Source organism: Podarcis filfolensis, assembly GCF_964270895.1.
Source record: "Podarcis filfolensis genome assembly, chromosome: 3".
Lineage (NCBI taxonomy): Eukaryota > Metazoa > Chordata > Lepidosauria > Squamata > Lacertidae > Podarcis > Podarcis filfolensis.
The window spans coordinates 29,706,582-29,715,374 of NC_139606.1; the positions used below are offsets into that span (position 1 = coordinate 29,706,582).

At 42.6% G+C, this 8,793-nt stretch overlaps 1 protein-coding gene across 12 annotated transcripts in view; it reads right to left on the bottom strand.

The window, feature by feature from the left end:
• KIDINS220 (kinase D interacting substrate 220) overlaps nt 1-7,310 on the bottom strand; it is a 61,460-nt gene extending 54,150 nt beyond the window's left edge. For 3 of the 12 annotated variants that reach the window (XM_083606954.1, XM_083606955.1, XM_083606960.1), the window contains exon 1: nt 6,992-7,310. The gene's annotated coding sequence lies outside the window, so the exon portion shown is untranslated. Of the gene's footprint in view, nt 1-6,755; nt 6,886-6,991 lie in introns of those variants that run through there. The other 9 variants (XM_083606958.1, XM_083606957.1, XM_083606953.1 and 6 more) reach the window with 4 other exon arrangements.
• Nucleotides 7,311-8,793: the final 1,483 nt, after the last annotated feature.

Genomic DNA, 8,793 nt, shown 5'->3' on the forward strand with positions numbered 1-8,793 from the left:
TCGGTGATGCATTAGAGGTGACCCAATCTTTGGATTGCTGACCCTAAAAGGCAACATGGTACAGGTGAATGAAAACAGAAGCCTGAAGGGCAGAAAGTCCAGCTGCTGAGGCAGCATTTGAGGTAAGCTGGTGTTTGTAACTTTGCACTTCCTGTCTAAGACAGAGAAGTCTCACTGCTTTGTGGGATAAGCCTGAGCCCTAGAGATGGCCTTAACAGATTCTTCAGTCATAAAAGCTTTGAGCCTTTGTGTGCTCTTAACACTCCCCATAGGTCTCCAACTTCAAACGGAATGGAAAAACAACAACCCACCTATTGCGTGTTAGCATGTTCAGGTAGTCATATTTGGTCTCTAGTCTATTCTCAGTAAATTAGCCATGTTAAGGTAAAATATTACCTTTGACCTGTTACTACCTGTGGTTAAATGGTCAACTGAAGTGAACCAGTGGAGCACATAATATCTTTATCAGCCCTGCAGTTTGCTGCTCACCTGGTCGACCAAGGCAAGCAGTAGCACACCTCAAGCAGTAACTCAAAGTGGAAAACAAACTCTCATCTCATTCCTCATGCCATCTATCTTTCTGCTCCCCACCATCTGTGAGGCTATCCCAGATGCTCTCCAAAACATTATTATTAATATAAATTATTTTCATAATACAGTCGTACTTTGGTTTTTGAACAGCTTAGTTCTTGAACGTTTTGGCTCCCGAACACTGCAAACCCAGAAGTGACTGTTCCGGTTCACGAACTATTTTTGGAAGCCAAATGTCTGGTGGGGCTTCCGTGGCTTCCGATTGGCTGCAGGAGCTTCCTGCAGCCAATCAGAAGCCATGCTTTCATTTCCAAACGTTTTGGAAGTCAAACAGTCTTTTGGAACAGATTCCGCTTGACTTTCAAGGTACAACCCAACTGTACAAGAATTAGATCAAAATCCACCCTCTAACCCTTTCTGACTTTTAAGGATAAGCAAAGCCACTTGAATAGGCCCAGTTACCAGAGATATGTAACAAACCCTCATATGCCATTATCATACCTTCTGTGCCTATCCCTAACAGGGATTCTGCAAACAGCAGCAAGGAGATAGCCAAGCTAGTTCTAATGACTAGAGCCAATAAAGTGACAGAATGGAGAAAGGGGCAGCCCAAATCAACAGACGGAAGAGGTGAACAAGAAACAAACAGGTGAGTAAACATGCAGTAAATTAATGACTTTCAAGGATGCTTTCTTTCTCTACTTCCATACCATGTAATTTAGTCTTGGCAACTACTCTTAGCACCTTTCTCCTCTCCAGCTGCAGACACTGAGGCATGCGGCCAGTCACTATTATACGCAATAAAAATGTTGTACCGTGGTAGTGGGGGCTTGCTAGAATAAACAAAATGTAACAAGGCAATGGTGATGAAGTTAATGTTCTAAGCAACTGGAAGCAAACAATCACCATTAAAACACAAACACATCAGTGAAGCCAAAAACAAATTCCTGAAAGAATCACACATATGTGATATCACACAGCATGTATGTTTTGAAATGGCAACATTCACAACTGCCTGAGATTCAATATAAATTGCAAGACAGGCTGAACCTATGTAATATCAAGAGAACTGTACCAATTTCCTTTAAATAAAAAGGGGGAAGTAAAATGCTTTTGAAAAAACTATTTACAGCATGTTTATGTTGCCTTAAAAAGGTAAAGGTAAAGGATCCCTGACAGTTAAGTCCAGTTGCAGACGACTCTGGGGTTGCGGCGCTCATCTTGCTTTATAGGCCAAGGGAGCCAGCATTTGTGCGCAAACAGTTCCACATAAAAGCAACCCACATATAAGTCCAGGAAGTGTCATCAACATATGTTGCCCTCAGCCACCTATATGCAATGGTGAAGTAAGTTAATTTTACACTCTTACTTTTATGGACTTGTTGCAGGGGGGGGCGGTATTTTTGACACATTTTCACATAAAAAGAATGCATATATGGATACAGATTTGACCATACTGCACTTTATAATGTTTTTTGTACTACTGTAGATATTTCCAAACTTATCAGCCAACTTAAATACCAGGATTTTCCCACCTCCAATAACACAGATGGAGGAAGCTTTTGAAAGTCATAGTTTCACACTGCAGTCCTATACCCATTTATCTGGCTGGAAGCAAGTCCCACTAAAATGAATGGGACTGACTTCCAAGTAGATATACACAGGATTGCACTTTCAGTTATTCTAGATTTCCTTTGAAATTTACAATGACTCTTAGTATTAGCTGTGAAATATTAATACTGTCTGTTATAAGCTTGGAATAATAGAATATGGAACAGATTTTGGCATAGCTACATACTGCACTCCCTTTACAGGAGAATTTCACAGTACAGTGATACTTTGGGTTAAGTACTTAATTCGTTCCGGAGGTCTATTCTTAACCTGAAACTGTTCTTAACCTGAAGCACCACTTTAGCTAATGGGGCCTCCAGCTGCTGCCGCGCCGCCAGAGCACGATTTCTGTTCTCATCCTGAAGCAAAGTTCTTAACCTGAAGCACTATTTCTGGGTTAGCAGAGTCTGTAACCTGAAGCGTATGTAACCTGAAGCGTATGTAACCCGAGGTACCACTGTAATCTAACTTGCCGTAAGACAGATGGAAAAGCTTGAAAGATAATAGCTCTCAACAGTAACACTTACTTCTTAACCATGCTATTCCAAGTAATTGCCATATTCTGCTTGCCTTATTCATAATTAACAGTTTCTAAAAATTGCCATGTAAACAGTCTACTATGCAACTTCCTAGAAAACTCTTAAAACAGTTACATACTGTTGCACATCAAAGGAAGTTTCTGCACTATGGTCTGTTGTGTTTCCATCTGTCAATTACTGCAAGTCATATGCTACACATGAACATCTACCATGGCCACACAAACTCATTTCTAACCATTTCGAGAAGGGTAGCCATGTTAAACTATTGCAGCAAAAACAAAAATCAGTATTGTTGCACCTTAAAGACTAAGAGAAACTTTTTGAAAGAGCAACTGAAACGTCCAAGTACAAAAATATTAGAAACCAGTAACTATATATGGACTGAAAACAGGGATAAGTGTTATACCAACAACTACAGACACAGCCAAGGGATGAGACAGAAAGAGCTGTTCCTGCAGAAACACAACTAAAAACTAGGTCTAGGACAGAGGCAGACAATACCAGTTAGGCCTGGGTGATACCTGCTGTTCAGATCCATTTACAATCTATCAGATCCAACTGCAGATTCTGCAGTCATCTCTCTGCAATATGCAGAATGGATACTTATCTCCAATTTTCAAACCATTAGTGCCATCACACCACCCAAGAAGCTTCAGGAATGCTAAGGACGTTTTAGTGGGGTTCACAAAGAACATGCTCTTCATTAGGATTTGCCGGATGATGGGTCAGTGTGTGTGTGTGTGTGTGTGCGCGCGCGCGTGTGATAGTTCAAAAGGAAGTGCTATTTTAGGATTTCTGCTTCTGACTAGGAGAAAGCTCATAATTTTCCTATCATTGCTTGATGACAAAGTCTTACCATAGGTCAAAGCATCATCTGATTTTGTCCCATCTAGGATGGTTTGGAGCAGCATCAGATACAGTTTTCACACCCAAAGCTTAAATCAGCGCCTCCCTCAACAGAAATCCCAAACCTGTAATGGCTGGAACACTCATTTGCCCCCCATTTCAATTCTTCTCCTGTGTTAGCAACACTTGTACATAGCTCAAAAAGGGGAAATGCACTCTATGAAACACATTTCTAAGGTGTTAATTTCTTTATTCATTAGGATATATAGTACTAGGCTTGGGTGATATATCAATATCAAGACCACGATGGCAGCTTCACCCAGCAGTAGTATATTCAGACTACCCAATACGAACATATTAAAACTGCCTTAGATGACCTGGGCAGTTAGTCAAACACTGTAGGAAACACAGGAGAGGCCACACACTTACCATAACTTGAGTATTTCCACATTCAGGCCCTATATGCAAGAGTGGGGAGAGAGGTTAAGCCTTTTCTCTCCATGTTCAAAAATCTGATCTACACAAGGAGGTGGGGTGGGCCAGCATGTGCCATGCCCATTTCCATCTTCCATGAAATTCATTTATACACTACTTGACTATCTACTAACTAAGTGACACCACTGGCCCGGAGAAACTGTTATTGGGTGGTTTAGAAATATTTAAAATAAATACCACAAATAACCCAGAGATGCATTTTAAATAAAAGCACACATTCTACTCATGTAAATGCACATTGATTCCTGGACCGTGCGTGGGTCGAATTTAGAAGGTGATTGGGCTAGATCCGGCCCCCGGCCCTTAGTTTGCCTACCCATGATGTACACAATCACTCACTGATCTGCAAGGCTACAAACAGACCTAGCACAGACACACAACAGGTGCCATTAGTAAGAACACTATACAGGTACAACACAATCATTTGTAATGCATTCAGTTATATTCCTCCCTCCATGAATTGTTACCTGGCAAAAGCTATTTCATCGGACTATAGGAGAGGGAGTGAAAGCAGGGGCACTATTAGCCCAACTCAGAGCGCAGAACCTTTGGCTCATCATCTCTCTAAAATAGTTCCAATCCGAGCTGTTCGTTCTATGAGTTTGTAACTAATACCTAGGGCCTGGGTTGACTTTTTCCTCCTCCCCTCCAGCCCTCCCGTTTTGGACTGTAAGTCTGAGGACAAGGACTGTCTCCCTTTTGATCTCTAATTATTATTTATCATTTATACTATTTTATAGCCACCTGATATAAAAAACCCAATATACAAGAATTAAAAACAGACGCAACAACAACCAACCACTTTGTCAACACAACTCTAAAAGCAACATCTCATAACTAGCAGAAGCCAGACCAATTTAAACACCCAGCAGGTTAAGTGTCAAATGCCTAGGAGGAGAGAAAAGTCTTCGCCTAAAGCCAAAAAAATATTAATTTTAGCACCAGGCACATCTCATTAGCGAACAGCTACTCTGGGGATCTTTTTTGGTCAGAGAAGGATAAAAATTCTTCAAATATGTACAGTGGTACCTCTGGTTACGTACTTAATTCGTTCCGGAGGTCCATTCTTAACCTGAAACTGTTCTTAACCTGAAACTGTTCTTAACCTGAAGCACCACTTTAACTAATGGGGCCTCCTGCTGCTGCCACGCCCCCGCCACGCGATTTCTGTTCTCATCCTGAAGCAAGTTCTTAACCCGAGGTACTATTTCTGGGTTAGTGGAATCTGTAACCTGAAGCATATGTAACCCAAGGTACCACTGTATAAATAAGTGAATATGCAGAGGCCAACACCAGACAGTCAAAAACACTGCATAATTATTAATAACCTCAGGAACATTTAGATTTTTAAACACTGGATGTATTCATCTCAGAAAACCCTATACAATGATTCCCCAGTCAAATATAGAAATAATAAGCAGGTTCACCGCTTTCAAAATAATTAATGCTACTCTTTTCATTCTTAATCATTTGTTTTCACAAATTCTTAAAGAACACTGTTGCTTCCCTTTTCTTGGATTCCCCACCCCTCAACACATTAATTCCTCTACAACTGTAATTCAGTAAATATTCTCCAGTTATTCTCCTGTTACAAGAAAATGAAATAAATAGCTAACTGAATGAAAATAAAAGTTAAAAATAAAGGAATTACTATAATCACAATCAGTGATAATATTTTTGATCACAATATATCCTTCCACCCACTCACACGAATAATGTAATACCATTCAGACACCACATACTTAACTGGAGCTGGCAACCATTATTGCTCATACTTTACCATGTGCTGTTTTTGAAATTCCACTTTTTCATGTTCTAAAAAAAAGGCCATTCTGTTCTTAGGGCACATATAAAACCTGGAAGACTTCCAGCCATTTCTTCATTCACTTTCATTCTTGCATTTCTTAAACTACAAATCAACTAGACACTGTGTTTGCACAGCACCTAGCACACCTCCAATAGTATGAATTCTATTCTCTGATTTTTAAAAAAATGTTAAGATAACAATGCTAAGAAAATTCAGCCATCAACCATGCTTAGACAGCGTCTCCTTTGACAATAAGCTTCAATATGTCCTTCACGTACTGCACCAAAATCTGTAAGGCTGACAAGGCTACAATAAAGCAGCAATGAAATAAACTTACCTGGAAGTAAGGCTCATTTAAGTCAATAGGTATTGCTTATGAGTATGCATGCAAGGACACACACACACACACACACACACACACACACAGAGTTAAATCTGAGACTGTTGCTTTTACACAGGTTTACAAGATATCCCATGGTAGATGGGATTACTTGTCTGTTTTGTTTCCTTAGGGGAAAACCAATTACTCATTCCCACTAGGAAAAAACAGTGGCTCCTTAAAGGCTAAACGGGGAGATTTATACACCAAAATACACTGGTTAGACTTTCAGGCACACAAAAGACGGGTGTGTTTTCTGTGACACAGCACAACCCACACGCCCATCTACTAAGAAATAAAAGGGTGAAAAGGTAAAGAAATAAACCCCACTGAGTACAGGTAAACGAGTGTAGGATTTCAGCCTAACACAGCGACCCCCTTGTCCTACAATTTCTCACCCCCAAGACAACGCCAACTCGCGGGGTTTTGACTGACACCGCAAACAAGCGGGGACTGAAGAGAAGAACCCACCCAGACGCGCGTCCAAAACATTCACACGTTCGGGGAAGTCATCGAGGAAGGGGGGGAGGGCGGAAGAAATACACACTGAAGAGGCTAAAGCAGCAACCTGTCCTCTTCCAAAAGTAACTGGGCAGAGACAACCAGCCCCACCGCCGCTATTCTGTGCCTTCCACCATGGCTCCTCCGCCTGACTGCGAGGTGGTGGGGTTTGGGGAAGGAGGAAGAGGATGCTGGGCGGTGCCGGCTCCACTTCCCTTTGTTTTGACAGGTTCACACGACCACCTTCCCCCGGAGACCCCTCGCCCATCAAACGCCCCTTACCAGCAAGAACGGGACACCCTGGATGAAGGAAGAGGGCGAAGGGGGTCGTCGTGGCAGCGTCAGGGCCGCCTCAGAGCCCGGCGAGGGTCTGGAGCTTCTCCTCCTCCTTCACCACTCCCCGCAAGTAGCGGCGGCAGCCATCTTGCCTTCTCCGCCCCTCGCTCCGTTCTCGGCGCGGTCACGTGGGCGCGGCTGGCCTCCTCCTCCTCCTCCTTCTCGGGCTGAGGCGGGCGAGCCTGAGAGCAGCGAGATTGAACGCCGGGGGGGGGGCGCAGGAGGCGCGCTCTGCTCGGGGTTGAGCGCTGCTGGGTTGGGTCTGCTTGACTGGCTGGGTCTGGGTTGCCAAGCCCCCCCCCCCACTGTAAATCAATACAAATCAATATAAATCTGAGTTTCTGTCGCCTACCCCCCAACGAAAATCCAGGCTACGCCCATGTCAAGAGCTCCACAGAATGGGGGGGGGGGACCCGACCTCTCCGTTTACTGTGCAACAAAGAGCCCTGTGGCACCTCCCCATAGCTGTCAACGTTTCCCTTTTTTTAATGGAAATTCCCTTATTCCAAATAGGATTCCTCGCAAGAAAAGGGAAAAGTTGACAGCTATGCACCTTCCTTCCTTATTTAATTTTATCACGTTGATATTATACACCTCTTGGTTGTGAAGAGGGAGTTAAAAAGGAAACAAAATCTATTTCTCCTCTTTTATTATTTTATTTTGACCAAGTAATAATCATAAATAAATAAGAATAAAAAATGTGCACCCCACCACTGAGACCAGTGCCGGATTTACATATAAGCTAAACAAGCTATAGCTTAGGGCCCCACTCTCTTGGGGGCTGCCAAAAAATTTAAACGGGGGAGAAACTGGATGTACATTTCCAAAATATAAGATAAGGTCAACAATTACTTTGATAAAATACATATTTTGTTACATGCAAATGGCTTTAGATACCTATTAGGTCCATAAATTACCATATATTCAACACAAAAAACCACGACAATTTGTTGACAAAGGACAGCTGGACATATAAAGGGCCCCATTACCTTCAGTAGCTTAGGGCTTCATTGAACTTAAATCCGGCCCTGACTGAGACCATTCCATTGTAACTAGCCAACCTCCCAAAATTTCAGCACCTCATGCGATGGTTTGACCCCTTTCCTGTTATAACAGTGTTAAGTTCTGCAAACACCTTCCAAATCTCCTCGAAATCATTTCTCCTGCATATTCCTCGTCTTACGTTAATGGCACATGTTAATTTATCATTAAGAGCTATATCCCATATAACACATTTATGCCATATGACTGTATGCAGTGCTGTCCCACTCTGTGAGGCAATGGATCAAAATAATATTGATTTGGTCTTGAAAGAAAATTGCAACCAAGTATTAGGAGATAATTTGCAGGGAGGTGTGGGGGGACCCCCAAGATTTCGAATGCCTAGGGACCTCCACAGGGTTTAATCCAGCACTGGGCGGAGGTTCTCCAGCACACACAGAAGCCGAGCGGCGATGCTTTGAGGTGCCACCCTGGCTGCCGCTAAGTTCGGCGAGATCCAGGGCACTCCGCCCATGGAAGTGGTTGGGGCAGGAGGGGCTGATTCCCATTTCGCTTCATGGAATAATAACAATAATAATAATTTATTATTTGTACCCCTTCCAACTGACTGGGTTGCCCCAGCCCACTCTGGGCAGCTTCCAGCACATATAAAAAACACAATAAAACATTAAACCTTAAAAAGCTTCCCTATACAGGGCTGCCTTCAGATGTCTTCTAAAAGTTATATAGTTACTCTTCTTGACATC